A 14349-nucleotide genomic window follows, 5' to 3' on the forward strand; every position below is an offset into this window, starting at 1 on the left:
AACTTCCTACGCAGCTCACACACCGATGCTGGCGAGCTTCCGGGGATAGTTTTAGGAAGTGACTCTTGAACTTGGACCTGCGGCACATTCTCTGCCCGCGGAGAAGCACCGCCCACTCGTTGAGCGCTACGTAATCGCAAGACCCGCCGTGATTGCTCAGTGGCTATGGTGTTAAGCGGCTGAGCACGAGGTCGCGGGATCGAATCCTGGCCACGGCAGCCGCATTTCGATGGGGGCGAAATGCGAAAACGCCCGTGTACTTAGATTTAGGTGCACGTTAAAGAACCCCAGGTGGTCGAAATTTCCGGAGTCCCCCACTACGGCGTGCCTCATAATCAGAAAGTGGTTTTGGCACGTAAAACCCCATATATTATTACGTAATCGCAAGCTGGGGTTTCTCTGCTGGCGTTTCTCCTGCGTGCCCGCTCCTTTTATTCCGACAGCAAGGGCAAGGGAACGACAGAATGTGCTACTACATTTCCGACTCGAAACGGCGCGCTTGGGTCTCAGAGGGCGAAGGCCACCCCGTGCATGCGCGCTATAGCTGTACTTCGAGAGGGCAGAGTTAAAATCCGTTCTGTGACGCTTCAGCTCCTATAGTGCGTGGTCATTGACTAAAGGACCGGCGACAAGAACGTTTTCTTGTAAATGAAGTCTCTTTCTTCTATATAAGGAAAACAGGAGGTGGAGGGGGGGGCTTCAGAGCATGGCTGCGCTTCGAAACTCACCGATTAGGACCCCGCTTAACCCTATCCACCTGCAGCCCTAAGAGGGCTCGCGTGACTAGTGATGCGATCTGTCAGAGAGGAGATAACGAGCTTCTTCGCCTCCGAAGCTGCACCTATGATGGCGGCTGAGTGAGCTTTATATGCTTCATATGTTCGCTCACGCAATGTGTCGCTGAAGCGATATTAAAGGCAACTGTCGACTAGTGGCACACTTTATATCGTCTGTGAAGTTTACGTACATAAGGCGCCATCTGTTGTGGTTTCTTTTACCCCACGTATGTGTTAATCCGCGAATCCAATTGAAAGATTAATGAAACGAATAAATGGTTCTAATTAACCGGCTAATTTTTTTATACTTGCCTAGCTTGCTTTTATTTTAAAAAGTAAAAACCAGCCAAAAAAGACGCATTTCAGACAAAATTGTGAAATTTTATTTCCTGCTTGAAGTAGAAATTCAAACCCTCTGATGAAGGGACACATTGAAAAGGCACCCTACGTATTCAAATTTACCAGCATGCGTTGAACAGAATTCAGCTAAGCAAACATTTTATATTTTCGTGCCCCCAAAGCACCCAGATTTCCGACACTTCTCCAACATGTTCCTCATTAGACACACTTAATTTCTACCTCGTATCACGGCGACAATAAAGACAAGTTTGGTAATTTTGCGCTAAGTGCCTAATTACCCAGCAGAATTCCAAATTTATACGCATCTTCAGAAGCTAAATATTCCTACAAAATCGCATAGCATTAACTTCAGTGGCTTTCCGAAATATTTGGAGAAACATTTGTAGCGGAAATCTTCCGAACGCATCTAAGGACAATACCAGTTTTGCTGGAAGGAGGGACAAAAAGAAAGAAACTGAAACAGCCGTTCAGGGCCAGAGAGTTAAAAAAAGCACGTGCTTTTTTTTAAGTGTTACAATATGTGTTTCTTTTTTCAAAGTGCTTTTTTTTTTCGATGTGCCAAAGAACTGTTGCAATAACAGGAGGTTTATTAGTGTAATTGCAAACAAGAGAATGTTAGTTATAGCCCCGGAAAACAATTTCTTTTGACGTCATATTTAGTGCTTATTTCTACAGGATAAACAGGCCTGGAGTGCGGCCTGATCCCGGTGACCAGAACCGGTAACGCACTCTCTCACCAGAGCAGCATTGGCCACCCTGGTGCAGTACTTGTCCACAACCTCCTATATGAATACAACAAAAGAAATGGGCATGGGCAGGACATGTAATGAGGAGGGAAATTAACCGATGGTAATTAAGGGTTACGGACTGGATTCCAAGGGAAGGGAAGCGTAGCAAGGGGCGGCAGAAAGTTAGGTGGGCGCATGACATTAAGTTTGCAGGGACAACATGGCCACAATTAGTACATGACCGGGGTAGTTGGAGAAGTATGGGAGAGGCCTTTTCCCTGCAGTGGGCGCAACCAGGCTGATGATGATGATAATCTAAACATCCCCATTCGCCGACTAATCCATCCACAAAGTAAAAATGTGGCCTGAAGTAATAGAGGAAAGCGGTAAGCTACGTCAGAAAGGACACTACCGAAAAATGTAGCACATACTCAAGGGCCACCACCGGCAACGTAAACGAGAAATATAGCACTTTCCAGCAGCGCAATATTCTGTTAGTGTAGCTAAATTACACCTTATTCGGTGACATATCCCTTCACGGCAAGCTCACGCCAAAGAGCCTTACAACTTGGCGTTTCGACGCGCCAGTTCCGAGATACAATGCGCTTTCTTTTCGATCTCTTGTCATTGAGACTAGGAGAGAATGGGAAAGGCGCGTCTCACTGTTTCTGCGCATCGTCCGCCGGAAGCGCTACAGCCGGGTAGGAGTCACCGCTTGCGGACCGGATGTGAGGACACAGACGTATCGTCTTCGTCACGCTAGCCCGAATTCGTCGCGACGGAAGTACAGTGCGCCGACGGCTTACGCGTACAGCAGAAGGTCGTCACAAAACATGTCGTTTGGCGTCGTGAGCTCTGGCGGTGCCGGCAAAAGTATTGTCGTATTCGAAACCTCCACACGCTTTCCGGCTAAAGCCACGCCACTTCGTGAAAGTAGCGGCCGCTTTTAGGAAGGACTGAATTCAGAAACCTAGAGCACGTGTAAACGTGTTTCTAGATTGGACACCTGCGCAGCAGGGGTGAATTATAGCAGCCGCTACTGCAACATAGGCGCAGACGCTAGAGAGATAAGGCGAAAGAAAAGAGGTTGACTTGGATTACACGTGTTCCCGGGGTTTGCTTCTCCGCACTACGCTTGCAGCTTCCTTACTGCTTCTCCACAGGAGAACGCGGGGACCTAGATGTCAGGCAAGAAAAAGAAAAATGCGACGTTGTGAGAACTCGCGCGGTTATAAGTGCACGCGAACGTATAGTGTACCGCGCGCGCACTTGGAGGTGGTCACACGTTCGGCTTATCAGGAGCCGCGGCAGTACTGCGGTAGCTTTGTGCATTCCGGACGCCCGAGGACAAATGTCGCGATCAGGTTGCATGTATGGTAAGAGCAATGCTCACGGAAGAATGAAATGTGTATGAACAAAAGGAACAATTTGAGCCGGCATATGAGATGACAGAAATGTATGTGGGCGTACGAAGAAATGGAGTAGCTTCTATGAGATGCTGCATCTTATAAACACGCAGAATCCGCCGCTTTTACCAGAATGCACGAGGCGACAGCTTCTTGCGAATAGTTTTTTTACGAGCAACCCCACCTGTGAAATTCGGCCCTCCGGCCCTCTACTCTACAACTATAGCTGCTGCTGCTGCTGCTGCTGCTACTGCTGCTGCTGCTGCTGCAAGAGATGCACCGATTTATTGAGACAGATTACGGGAGTCCGATCGTACTGTCTCTCGCAAACGGCAGGCGTTTCGGCACTCGTTCTCGCGATGTATTATTGAGCGGACCAAGGCGCCGGCCCGCACACGCCGTCGAAGCTTGGCCGCCAGGAAGCGCTCGCGACGCGCCGAAATCGCCGATCGCCGACCGCGACGCCGGCGACGTCAGCGCGATGGGCGGCGCTGCGCTAGGCTCGGTCGCTCGCTCGCGCGCTCTTGCTCGCCAGCGCCGCCGGCGCGTTGACAGTCGCCGGCACGGAGGCCGCTGGTCCGAGTGTGTGTGTGCCGCTGCAGCGAGCGCGGCGCGCCTCGCCACGACGCACGCCCCATGTCGGCAAGGTGAGCGCCGCCCGGCATCTCCGCCCTTTCTCTCTTTTTTTTCCCGTTATCCCCACTTTTCCCGCGCTTTCCAGCGCGACGCGCCTCGACTGCACGTGCAATGGCATATACTCGTCGCCGGGTTCGGGGGGGGGGACACTGACCCTTGAAACATCGCGCACAGAGACGTGATCGAAGGTCCACAACTAGAAGAAGGGTAGGATATAAGATCTGCATGCGTCTTCGCGCCCCACGGGAGAGGTAACGTCAACGTAACGAGGCGTCTAGCGAGCTCGCACCGTCGACGCCTCTTCGGTGTCAGATGACAAGCTCACGCCGGTGCTTCTGCATTTCTGGCGTACAGCATCAAAACGGCGCCGGTTGATTGAGAAGCAAGCAGAGTGAGTCGTGTGCCACGTGCGGACGTCCTCGCGCTTAGTCGACCGTTTACGTCGTCGGCGGGACCCTGCTGGTCAGACGGCCTTGCGGACGCGAAGGACAACGCTCGCGGCTCGCGCGCCAGGCGCCCGTCCCCCGCGTTCCTCTTCGCTGAACGTCGCATCGCGTGTTATCGTCGCGTGCATCACTCGCGGCGCTGTCGCTCGACGCGCTCGATCGCGCGTCGCTCAAAGACGGCACGCGCGCGGTTCCGTGACGGAAGTCGTCCGTCAGCCACTCGTCGAGGCGTCCCCCCCCCCCCCCTACGCACGGTAGACTCCAGGGGGACGAGATGCAGGTATATTGCGAACGAGCTGTAGCGCCGGCCCGCCACGCGTCACGTGGTCCCGAAAGGAGAGCGGCTAATTAGCGTATCTGCCTCTGGCATGATGGAAAGCACGTGCTGCCGCATGCGCGAAAGAGGGGTGCTGCCGGCGTCTGCTGATGCCCTGCGCTACACAAAAGCCGTTCGCCTTGCGGTTGCGGTTTCTCTTTGTTTCGTGCGTCGGCTGCAGACGATAAGCGAAGCTAACTTTCTCCGAGTTGAAGGCATTCGATGGGTGTGTGTTGGACACCCGCGACAACTTAATGAGTGCATGTGCGCGCCGCGTGCGGCATTCAACGACGCCGACGGCTTAGTTTTCGCAACAAATACAGCCGCTCTTAAAGCTAAACGCTGCCTGCGCTTTCAATTTCTTCGCTGAAGTGCCGAGGTTTCTGCGGTCAGGGGGAATTGTGCTTGCGCATTAATCGACGTAATATCCCGGCTGGCACGCACAGCACTCGCTTCTGAAACGAGTCGAGTTGAAGCTCGCAATGCGGCGAGAGAGCGTTAGTGGGGGAGACCTTCGCACGCGCTATATTTCTTTCCGTGACCGCAATCACGGAAAATGAGCCCAATTTGTTTCGGCAAATTACGCACTTTGAAACTGGGATGCACTTCAGTGAGGTTTCTTGACTGTAATATGCTACCGTTCTGATCCCGGCAAAAAAGGAAAAGAAAGAAAACGAGAAAAAGGAAGAAGGAAAAATGTGGGGTTGATCGTATGGTCAAGGACTGGCACATTTCGTAGCGCCAGGGCTGAGGGAAGGTCGGACGCTATGACTCGATCGCCTGACTATCTCGCCTATCGCTGTCATTGAAGTGTTGACGTTCTATAATACGGTAAATCGGTACGGCACGGTACGGTAAATACGGTACGGTACGGTACGGTAAGTAATACGGTACGGTAAATCGCAGTTTTTTTCACTTTCATTTTTATCAATGCAAGACGTCTTCGCTGCTGTAGCACTTCTGGAACTACGTGCACGTGTTTCTTGCCTAAGCGTGATGAGGGTATTGTATACCATGACCGATTTGGATCTATTGAAAACAAGCGTACGGGATTAAATGGCGTGAGGAAACAAGTGAAATCCGCTGGCACAACAGGAACGTTTCCCTCATGCGGAATGCGCGTATAGCCTTGCACAGGCTCTCAGGTCTCGAACAAAAAGCGTACGTTGTAGCTGCTGACGTTTTCGTTGGAATAAATCGGCGGCGAGAGTGAACGTACTGTGGAAGGAATGAACAAGAATAACGAAAACGTGCCCTTAATTTTCTTTCTGGACCTGTCTAATGCTAGCCGCATGGATCGCCGGAAAAGGTTTCGTGGGCAAAAACATTTCTGGTGCCCCATATTCCGCGGGCATAGTATGTGATCTATCGGGATTTACGACCCAAACGTTCAGCGTAGATTGCTACGAAATCTGTGTGCTGGAAGAATTCGAGTTCAACTTTGTTCGCTCTTGTCTTGTTATTCATCGATTGCTGTGGAAATTTTTGACGTACGCGATAGCCTCGTCTACTGCCTTTCTTCTCTTTTTACTGTACAAATATAAAAATAATAAATAAATAGCAAGGAAATGAATAAATGAATTATTACATACAGCTAATCATAAAAGGACGAGAATGCTGCAACGGAAATTTCACTCGGTATATGGCGTTTGTATACGCCACTAATAGAATGATCTATATTCTTTGTAGTCTTCATCCATCGGTGTAACAGTCCTCCGCGTGCTAATATGGGTCGCAGGTAGGGAGGGCATAGAACTTGGACTGAACGAAAAACCGGAAACCAAAAATAAAACGGTATTTTTTTCTCAAACAGCAACTGTACGGGAACGTTACACTGTTCTTTTTTTTTTCACTGCGATATGAAACCGAAAAGAAAAAAATAACGGTTTTCCGTTCAGGCTGGCCACCTTTCCTGGAGATTTTCATTCACGCATTGCCTCCACTTTTGGCTCAACTATGGCACCTCATCTGTAAATACACACCATTTTCTGATTTTAGAAGTGGCAGCACCATTAGTACGATTTTCAATGTATCGCGTCGGAGGGCCGACATGTTAGCTATGCACTGTAAGAATGGCAAATTGGTGACAATCAAGAATTCTTTCCTTAATTGGAGACCTCTATGTGACCACTGAAATAAAGAAGCACTATCTAGCTGAATGGTGGCCTTTAATCTCACAAGTGGAAGTAGGTGCAATAGTACTGGCGTATTTCTTCGATATATGTTTCCACAACAGGGTCTTTAGATCCAAGTTTTCTTTGCCTACTATTCCAGGTAGTTGCATATGTTTTATTTATAATAGACGAGTATGACCTGCCCTCTTGGCAGTGACACTCTTGTGAGGGTATGGCGGGTACGGTCGTGACGATGTTGGGAGAAATGGCAGAGGATGGGAGTTATCGTGGGGCAAATCAAAACTGCGCCCGCAACGACGTCTCGCAGACAGATTTCACCACGACAGTCGAGGATCCCCTTTCTGTGCTGTGGTTACTCTGTTGACCTTTTCCATAGCTCAACACCTGCGGGACGATGGACTCCGGGAAGACTGCGTGTAATTTCGGTGCAGGGTAGGGTCCGTGCGCTCCTATGCGAAGTGGAAGACGTCGGGTCGCTTTCCGATGTTGAACCTCAAACGGCGATCTGTAGACGATTATGCTCCGCGATGACAAGAAGTCTTCCGTTTGGAAAAGAAATGCCGGCTTCACGGCTGTCAGAGCCATGCCCTTCCTAACTTTCCTTAAGCAATTACAACAATGGACGCAGTTTTTTTTTCACTTTCATTTTAATCATTGCAAGATGTCTTCGCTGCTGCATGACTTCAGGAACAACGTTCACGCATTTCTTGCCTAAGCGACCAATACAATCGAGTACAATCCGTGTTCCAGACGAATAGGATCCGCGGGTGGAATTCACAAAGCGTTTCATCCGAAAGTACTCGTAAATACTTTCGTAGATAAGTACCATTTGCCGGTAGCCTTCTCTGATATGTCCAGCGTTAGGGTTGGCCGAAATTTTATCTTACGAAATATTATAGCCTAAGAGCTTTTCGTGAATATGGGTCCAGGGCTTGTACTCGCAAAAACTATTTGTTAGCGCAAATTAATGAGAGGCACTTAAGCAAAAAAGTTTTACTGGATCCTGGCCGGACATTGTTATGACTAAGCGAGCCATCACGGCTCCGTCAGAATCTCTATTCAACGCCGGCTTAGATTCGACGCTGAGAATAGGCCATTCGTGCAAGAGCTGCGGTGACAGTACAAGAGCTGCTGTGACAGCTAGTAGCGTCCTTCTGTCTATCCTGATCGTCACTTTTCATGCCCCTCCTTTCCCTGCTGTTTCTCTTCCCTCTGCAAAGAAGAGTAGAAGTTAGAGGACTATCTGCATTTACTCATTAAATTCTGCTCTTCGTCTCTCTGTCTGTCTAACTAGAGCTTCGTTTCAGATAGGTTTCAGCACTGGCGTTGGATCTGCACAATTTTGTTGTAACTCCTAACTACGTGCAGCCTGAAAAACACGCGTAGTATTTCCGTGAAGCTTATAGCAGCACTGTTGAGCTTTTTTTTAGAAGATAAGTTATTGCTGTTTTCCTGTAATATTTCTTCAGTTATGCGAACCAGTTGAAACCGGTTTTAACGGTTATTCTTTCGTTCCGGACTGAACCAGAACTGAACCGTTCTCGCCTAACCGAAACGAAAACAAGAACGAAAAAAAAGTGTCAGTTCGACAGTCTGGTTGTATGATTAAACACACATATCGGGTCAAGTTCACTCCTTAATGCAAGTCTTAAGTGCGAAACATGGTAAGTGTAACCACGCACGACCACTTACAAGAAACGCTGATTTCTTGGACTTCTTCAGCGTCCGTTTAAGTCAAAGCACATCAGTGATTTTTCATTCTACTTGCATCAGATTGTACACGACCAGCATCGTTTTTCTAGGGCCTTTCTCCTTCTTTGCCCCATTCCCTGCACAGTAGCATGCAGGCGAAAATACCCTGGCTAATCACTCTGCTTTCTCTTCACGAAAGAGCTTTATTTCTCTTCTCTCTCTAGAATCCAACCGGAGACATAGTGACCGGCATAGCCCATTGAGCCACTGTGGCGGATTGCGATGATGTCGTAAGACGAGGGCAAGCTCGAGACATCCGTCTCGATTCTTATTCTGTAAAGTTGCCGATGCAGAAGCACGCTGCTATCTGCGGACGAGGAAGAAAACAGGAGCAAAGCATTTCCCGGACGTCGTGGCGGACGCTGCGACGGTTGTGCAATTGTTTCACATGCGCGCTGCGTTTGGTCGATGACATTCGGGCCCTTTTGCAAGAGATCTAAAAAACAAGAACAAGAACCGAGGAAAAAAACAAAACCAAGTCGAACAGCGAAGAGAATCGGAACGGGGGGGACGGAAATCTCTGCCCTAGCATTGTCAAAAGCACGTGAACAAAGAAAAAAGAACGCATCATTTTATTTTTAAGCTGACACGAAAGTCGAGGTGGATGCGACCGAAACGCAGGCCCTTTATTTAATATTTATTGAGTCATACATGACGCGCTGCGCCATCAAGGCATTATTGCGGCGAGTAAAGTGCGATTTGATATGATTTGAGACACTTTGATATGCAATCTGCTCCGTTTTTCAAAACGATCCCACCGAGTTTTTATCATCGCCGTTACACTTAGAAAGCAGTCGCATCTCCCCGGCGCAGGCTGGATTTGTTCAAATGCGTTAATATGCGCACCACAAAACAGATCCCATAAAAGGCAGGCATAGTCCAAAGCTTGTAAAAAGTATGTCTTATGTCCTCCTTCTTTCACGCCACTGCGCACATGTATCAAACTTCATTGCAAGAAACCAAGAGCACCTATAGCGCTCATCATGATATGTTATTTACATATTTCTTATTAAGAAACAGTTTTCATGCAAGAACGCACATTACCTATGTAAATTATTGCTTACTGTTGCGCGAACTTCGCGTTTCACTCATGTTGGTAGCGATTCTACACACCAGGCAGCTAGGGCACCCATTACGAGTGTTATATTCAGCTATATAACATGAAATATACAAATGAGCCATCAGACCGAGAAACCATCTCTCCAAGGTTCGTAAGCTTGTTGCGTAGTAAAGCATCATAAGAGGAACCTGGAGCTCACGTGGAACATTGATTTTGCTATTGAAATATATGTAAAACACAGAAATGCTTTTGCCAGGCAACCGCTAGACTGACTTGATTGAATTTTATTGCATTTGAAGGAGAACGTTAAAAGTTGAAAGATGCCGAAAACTTGAAAAGTTAAGAATAATAGAGGCCCGATAACTACAAATACGGAACTATACGCCAAAAACAGCTGTCACAGCAGTTCTCTAAACTGCTGTGATAAACTGCTGTGATCTTATTACCACGCGTACATTCTTTTGATCACGATATTACATCGATCACATTGCCAGGCGTACATATGCTCCAGCTTTCGCCCTGCAAGCGCGTTTTAGTTTATTGAATCAATTAACAAATGGACGTTCTGGACATCTTTCGTTATTTATCCATTCAAGACATATCGCAACTGATCAGGACAGGGGGCCAGTTTGCAACAAAAGCGACCCACGGAGTCAGACAGAACAGCTGCCACACTAACAGCTGAAGAAAGCATTCAAAAGATTGACGCGGATAAAACGAATGACACTCTTCAAACTTGCAGTATATATATGTCTCGTGCGAAGTAGCCCGAAAGACACTGCGTGGCCCAGCTGGTTTTTCTCGCCGAATTGCCTCGTCATCCTGTATGCTTCGCTCGACGAAACGACACCTTCGGAGCAGTGGCTCCCTCTGTCGCTGCCGTTCCATCGCATCGACACCTTCGGCGAGTTGCCGCTGCGTCTATGTAATACGAGTTAGGGGAAGGTCCCGTGACGGTTTCCCACTCGAAACCGCTTTTCCGCTCGGCGTCTTCACGTTACGCCTCCAGCTCCCGCACCAAAGCGGACGACGTTTTCTCAGGTGTCGCTGCCACTGCTGCAGCTACCCGACGTACGTGTGACATTTGTTTTATTTTATCCACTGCGGCTGCTGATTTTACTTGCGGCGTTATTCATGGCCACTCATCTCCAAGCGAGAGGCGCCTTCGATAGAAAAAAAAAAAATGAACGCTCGCGGGACCGGCAAACGTCAAGCTGTGTGCTGCTGAGAGAAGAAGCTATAGGCTGCAACAGCAGTGGGCGACGCGACAGCCCGTTTCAATTTCCGTCTCTGCTCCTAGATCCGTATCTAACCAGATTGTGACGTGCCTCCGGCGGGGCGTTACCGTGAGCGGTGCGAAACCTTGTCGTGGTCGGAGATGACGCCGGCGACGCGAGCGGAGCGCGACTGTATGTCATCGTTGACTCGCAGCTGTCGTCTCAATTTCCCTGCAGTGTTTACTTTCGTTTTGCGCGTTCTTTCTTTCTTGCTTGCTTTTATTTTCTTGCACGCGCTTACCCTTCTAAATTTGTTCTTGTTTTGTTGTTTTGCGTACGTCCATAAGCTATTGCGAAAACATTCGACTTTGCGCTTGCTGCGGCAGGTTCACTCATGGTCATGTTTGTCGCGCGATATTTCGGTTTATCGAATAGATTACCTCGGGGGTAGTACAACTCCGAGCACTTCATAGCAGCAAGTATTGCCAGAACGCTTTTCAATACACCCTGTCCCCTTCAGTGTGTCATGGGGTGTGCTTAAATGGCAGCTAACCGGGTAAAAAGAGAGTCACGAAGGCGCATGTTGGAGAAGGACGCTGACACTCCTTATGCTTGGCCCCGATGTTCGCAGCGATACAAACAACGGAAGACGGCGATAAAAAAACTAAATTTGATTAAAACAGTTTCGCATGACGTGAACGGTCACCGCAGCGTAGCGTCCCTTCGCGGCAATAAAAAGTATTTAAACGATCCTGCGCGCATCGAACATGGATTGTATCATTCTTGTAGATCCACGTGTGGCGTTAGTGAGCAAAGCATCCGACAAATATATTTCTGTTCCCACCTTTCATTCAAAATAGTCTTTATGTTTTTCACGCAGTCGCACTTCTTAAACTCCCCAACGCTTATAATTTGACGTACTGTTACCATGTTCAATTGCACGCGCAAGAAAGACAGTGCTTGAACGAAAGCTGCCGACGTTCCGGCGACACATTCCTGTCTGCGACAGCGTATGCAGCCGCGCACATGCCCGCAACACACAGACACTCGCACAACACGCGCCTACGTGTTCCGCATGGCTACATATTAACAGTTCCAGGCTACAGAATTGGACAAGCGGCTGTAGCATGAACATGTTCATAGTGCTGCAAGTGCTACTGTGAGCTGTGTGGTGACAGTGTGCGGTGACTAGTGACCACCTGTGATTGTATGTCTGTGCTACTTTCTTTCTTTATCTCTACTTTGTTATCACTTAACCTCCCCCTCCCCTCTTTCCCCAGCGTAGGGTAGCAAACCGGATCCTTCCCTCTGGTTAACCTCCATGCCTTTCCCCTTTCCATTATCTCTCTCTCCTGATGAGGGCAATTGTCCCGAACGACCATAAGAGCGCCCTTGTAAGCCACGGCACGCGAACGGCGCTGCTCCAAAGTCCACGCGCGCTCTTTGCCGCCAGAATGCGTACTGCGCGCTTTGTACCGACGCCGGTGTAAAAAATAGCCCCGTATACGCTGCAAAACAAACTGCACGAGCAGACGATACGTTCCGTTTGATACTGGCGTAACGCTGCGTGCAGGAAAGAATAACATAATTGTTAAGCTCGTCCCAGTGGTGTAACACGGGAAAATAAAGCGAATGTCTAGTTTCAGGAAGGCCTGTCAGTGTGAGTCCTCCTTTTCCGTTATTCTCTTTCCTTCTCAACTGTGCTCACAATAGCCGACTCTTAAACACTATGCTGTGCGAACCCTAAACCGCCGGATCTAATTATTCTTGGGTGACCTCGGATGTTGTCCAATGCGTGTACATAGTTCACTCGGCGGGCCTTCTGCCGGAATGGACGCGATGATTCTGGGACTTCAGCATAAACGCATGCGTGAGCTAAGAGGCACCTGTAATGCAAACCCCTTAAAAGTGCGCCTCGGAATTATTCATTGCGGTTTGATTGTCATCCACGCGTGAGGCGTACGCAACGAAACAGAACTCGCCAACCATGGTAATACTCGTTGAAGAACTATATCTGTGATAATAGTGCGTCGTCATGTTCCAATAAATAAATAAATAAATAAATAAATAAATAAATAAATAAATAAATAAATAAATAAATTTTAAGACATTTGATTTCTGAATCAAACTGGGTTGTCGCAAGAGCTGGGGCCGCCGAGTGCCATTGGAAAAGTGAAAACAGTGACAAATATATGTTTGCAAGTATATTGCATTGAAATGCGCATTACTCAAGTGAGAAGTGCGCGCATTTCGGCGAATCACGACAAGGCACGGGCGGCTGATCTAAAGGGTGGCGGCAAGTACACTCTTAAAAGTACGTATACGTAAGCACCAAAGGCGGTGGCGCCTAACCTTCTTGCGGAAACTGCCTTTCTGTTATTGCCGAGCCTTCGTTCAAGCCGTTGAACCACTATGTACGACGCGCACTCGCCCGGAAGGAAGTCGCATCACGAGATAACTGTTTGCCGCGGCTCACTTCATATCGCAAACAAACGCGCTCACTCAGAGAAGGTATCGCTCGAAGCCCGATAAGGACACAGTCAGATCCGTGCCATTTCGCGCTTCCTCTTTTATACCTATATTTGGTGGTAGTGGGGGGGAGGGGGGGGGGGGAGGGATCTCCTAAGTGTTCACGTAGTGGAAATGTTCGTCTTCTGGTGAAGTTCTGATTGGCTGTACTGGGGGGCTCGTGACAAGGAGACAGGCACCCCCAGCCAATTAGCACTTCAGCAGCAGACGGAATGGACATGTCCGTAAAGTGCATGAACACTTACAGAACAACACCTCCCCTTCCCCCCCCCCCGCCCCCCCCCCTCTGTAGGTCGTATCGTCATTCCATATTCGCAAAAACTATCTTACGCTAGAATTGTCTGTAAGAACAAACGACAGCCAATCCTTATGCTGGACGCATTATTAGCGAAGGAAGCCAGCCTGTGATAAAGAGCACTTACGAACGAGAAGCTTTGTGAGTTCGGCCCCTTATCGTTACAGCGTCTAAGATCGCTACGAGCAAATGTGGCACTATAGTGTCTTCACGTATCGCAGGTACGAGTGTGCAGGAGAGAGGGATAGGGGGAGGGGAAATGAAAACCAAAATCAAATTGTCTTTTTTAGCTCCACGAAACTGCGCGACGGATAATGAAGGACACGGTAGTGGGAGAAGGAGGGGGATCCTTTAATCCACCTGTAGTTCTTTAACGAGGACTTAACCACATACTTCAGTGCCTCGAGTGGCCAGTCGCGCGGCAATCTTGCGTGCATCTGCGGACTTCTTTCGCGCTCAGAAAAACACTTTCATGTAGCACGTATTGAGCAAATTAAGCAACAGAAATCTGTATCGGGAGTTGTTCATGTCGCTCTACAATTTTCTCGTTGACACTTTTCATCCAGTTATGATATCTGAGAAGTTGATTAATTAATTACGACTACTTATCTAATTAGGCGGAATGAAAAATATTAATTTGAGTATCTCTAAGCGACGGCAAACAACACTACCTTGGTTCTGTCCAGCTACGTG

At 48.5% G+C, this 14349-nt stretch overlaps 1 protein-coding gene across 4 annotated transcripts in view; it reads left to right on the top strand.

Moving 5' to 3' along the window:
- The window catches only part of LOC135908347 (metabotropic glutamate receptor-like), a 348987-nt gene that overhangs the window by 24553 nt on the left and 310085 nt on the right, over nt 1-14349 (top strand). For 2 of the 4 annotated variants that reach the window (XM_070539029.1, XM_070539032.1), the window contains exon 1: nt 3808-3917. The exons of the other annotated variants lie outside the window; for them this stretch is intronic. The gene's annotated coding sequence lies outside the window, so the exon portion shown is untranslated. Of the gene's footprint in view, nt 1-3807; nt 3918-14349 lie in introns of those variants that run through there. 4 annotated transcript variants of the gene reach the window in all.

This window comes from Dermacentor albipictus, chromosome 5 (genome assembly GCF_038994185.2).
Source record: "Dermacentor albipictus isolate Rhodes 1998 colony chromosome 5, USDA_Dalb.pri_finalv2, whole genome shotgun sequence".
Taxonomy (NCBI): Eukaryota; Metazoa; Arthropoda; class Arachnida; order Ixodida; family Ixodidae; genus Dermacentor; species Dermacentor albipictus.